Genomic DNA, 3,079 nt, shown 5'->3' on the forward strand with positions numbered 1-3,079 from the left:
TTGCATCTGAGAATATGACGATTTTTCTTGGAGATATGACATGCGGAAAATGTCGCCATAGTGGTACTAATCTTAAAGCTCTCGCCATATTTCTTGTGACGTGTCTGTCAAAAGAACACTTTCGAAGATTTCAGCATCGGTCGAGTTTGTAATCGATACAATCATCATTGAATTACAGCTATCCCAAAATGTCAAATTTTATCTTTTCGGACAAATTAGAGTTACATCTATGAACCCTAATCTATTATTTCTAATTAATTAAAATTATTCAAATGATTATGTAATTAGAAAAAATAATAACGGAATTGTATTTCATTTATTAAATTGTTTTAGAAATCGTACGATTGAAATGATATATGGTTGCGTAGCTCGAGAAATAAAAATCTCATGATGCTTATTTATCAAAAACATCATTTTTGAGACTGAAATACCAAAACATTAATTCACGCCCAGTGGGACTCGAACCCACAATCGCTTGATTAGAAGTCAAACGCCTTATCCATTAGGCCATGGGCGCTTCAGATACTAGGTTTTGTCAGTAATACTATAATAATCTATTTTAATATTCTTAAAGACCTTCCTTTACGTAATAAAATACCTGTAGTAATTTCAACCAGCCTAGCTAGGATTCAATATATTATGTATATATGCATGACAGATATGCTTCAATTCCATATTTATTTGATTCATAGTCACTAAATATTTTAACTACCTTTATATATTGAAGAGTACAAATTCAAGCAAAATGAAATAGACTAAACTTTTTTCGCACTGCAATGAAGAACTCTACATAACTCTCTTCTCGAGAATACTCTAGTAGCATAAAACAAATTTAACTACATACATTGACTAACTCATTATCAAGATAAAATACATTTTAGTAACAAAACAAAAAAACATAAAACTAAACCTGAAGGAGATTTTTTTGTAACTTACCAATTCGGTCTAAATCGAAAAGCTTTATAGTAACCCAATCTAATTCAATTGCCAATTCAGATAAAATAGGTTTTAGTATGGTAGTTAGATGGTCATTTTTACTCCTTTAGAAAGAGGGTTGTGGTTTTGTATTACAAACACAAATGAATGTAAACACTACATTAAATCATACATACCAAATTCAACATGTTACGTATCAAATACCAATAATATATTGTGAATAATTAAAATATCAAATAAATACAAACAAAAATTATAGATCATACAAACTAGTTACTTATTCAACTAAGATTAACCATGCACGTCGCGATTTCATCAAACGTTCTTGGATAAATTAGATTTAAATAAATCACATCAATATATCTGATTAGGGTAATGTCTAACTTGATTAGTATCAAGAAATGATCTTATTAGTTCACTTTTCTAATTTCACTTCTCCTCCATTTTTCTCTTCCACTTTCAGATTTTCCTCCACTTCAAGAGACACGATCTTATCGATTATTGACATCAGTCTGAGGCTATAAATAGGACTAGCTGGAATTTAGGAGTTACATAATTTTTTTAGAGTTATGTCTTGAGCAAAAATATCAGTTTGTAAAAGTGTTTACTTGCTCACACAGAGTGTTAAGTACACCTTAGATTAAGATTGTGGCAAATTTCCAATCAGTTATTGGATCGTTCAAGTTGTAATCGTGTCGCCATAATTTTTATAGATTTTATTTAAAGTTTTCTCTGTACCAGAATTTAGAGCTTTTTCTTATAATATGTATTTCTTTTTCTGCAAATTCCAAATTTTGTTTAGTGCTTTTATACTAAATTTTATTTACATATCCCTAGGATTTAGTTTATGAATTTAATTGATATACATTGACATTGTAAATATGTTTTACACTGTCAGTTAATCACAATCACTGATATATTTGAAAGGTTTGACTTTTATTTTAAATATTTAAAAAGTAATATAAACGGATGATTGTGATGCATTGACAGTTTAAAATTTTTTACACCGACAATGCATAACAATTAATCTCTTAGTTTATTATGATTAAATATGTTTAACATGTTTTATTTAATTTCCAGTAGTTATTTTTACACTGTTATCACTATGTCCGTCTAAACTCTTTGAGCTCGAAATGTGAGTTGTCGTTCGACCGTACTTGCATTTAAGTCGTAATTTAATTGATTAAGTGTGGTTTGTTTAAAGACTGAATTTTATTAGTTTTAACTTAAATTTTCATTGCGAAAGTAAAATTTAGAATTACAGGTTCAAATTCAAAAGAACGGAACCAGTATCATACTTAAAGTAAAAATTTCAGAATTTAATTAACTACTATGCAAAAGCAACTTTTCTTTAAATTGCAAAAATAATTCTTTTCAAAAAGGTGAAATTCTGGTACGCAAATATTAGATGTCGTATGCAATGTCACGACACTAATATCAGGACTTCACACAATAATAATAGTAAGTAGATCACAGATGCCGTATACGATATCACAACACTAGGATCAGGACATGTCACACAAGAAACAATTATGCAGATAACATATGTTGTATACGATGTCACGACATCAGGTTCAAGACATGTCACACTAGAAACAATTACAATGTAAAAAGAAGGAAGAAAATAACACAGGTCAATTGTTAACCCATTTCGGTGCAACGTCACCTACATCTGGGGGCATCCAAGCCAGTAAGGAAATCCACTAAAATTGTATTAGTTTGATGTTCTAAACAACCTTTGGTTTTAAAAACTTCTCACCTAATCACAGCCCTTGGAATTTCTATCTAAGACTCTCCTAGATATTAGCCTCACTCACTTCCCTTCAATCACATTAGAGTGATAACAATTGAAAACAATCAAAGAACATAAGACACACTTCCAATGAAACAGAATACACTCTTTCTTAAAATCTCATGAGTGATTCACAATTACAACTCAATAAACTCAATCCAATTCAACTATCAAAGACATACTAGAACAACTCACAGCTGACATCGACAACTAAACCTTGACAATGACAATTTCCAACGCATCTCCTTGCTTTTTTAGGTTTAGAATCGCCCTTTAAATAACCCCAAAATAGCATGGGCTTCAGGCTAAAAAATCAGCAGATCCAAAATAAATCAAATCAAATCAAATCAT

General features: G+C 30.2%; 1 non-coding gene across 1 annotated transcript; it reads right to left on the reverse strand.

The window, feature by feature from the left end:
* Positions 1–444: 444 nt before the first annotated feature.
* On the reverse strand, positions 445–517 carry TRNAR-UCU (transfer RNA arginine (anticodon UCU)). The gene has a single exon. It is a non-coding gene; the product is annotated as a tRNA-Arg (tRNA).
* Positions 518–3,079: the final 2,562 nt, after the last annotated feature.

Source organism: Lathyrus oleraceus, chromosome 4 (assembly GCF_024323335.1).
Source record: "Lathyrus oleraceus cultivar Zhongwan6 chromosome 4, CAAS_Psat_ZW6_1.0, whole genome shotgun sequence".
NCBI classification, from domain to species: Eukaryota; Viridiplantae; Streptophyta; class Magnoliopsida; order Fabales; family Fabaceae; genus Lathyrus; species Lathyrus oleraceus.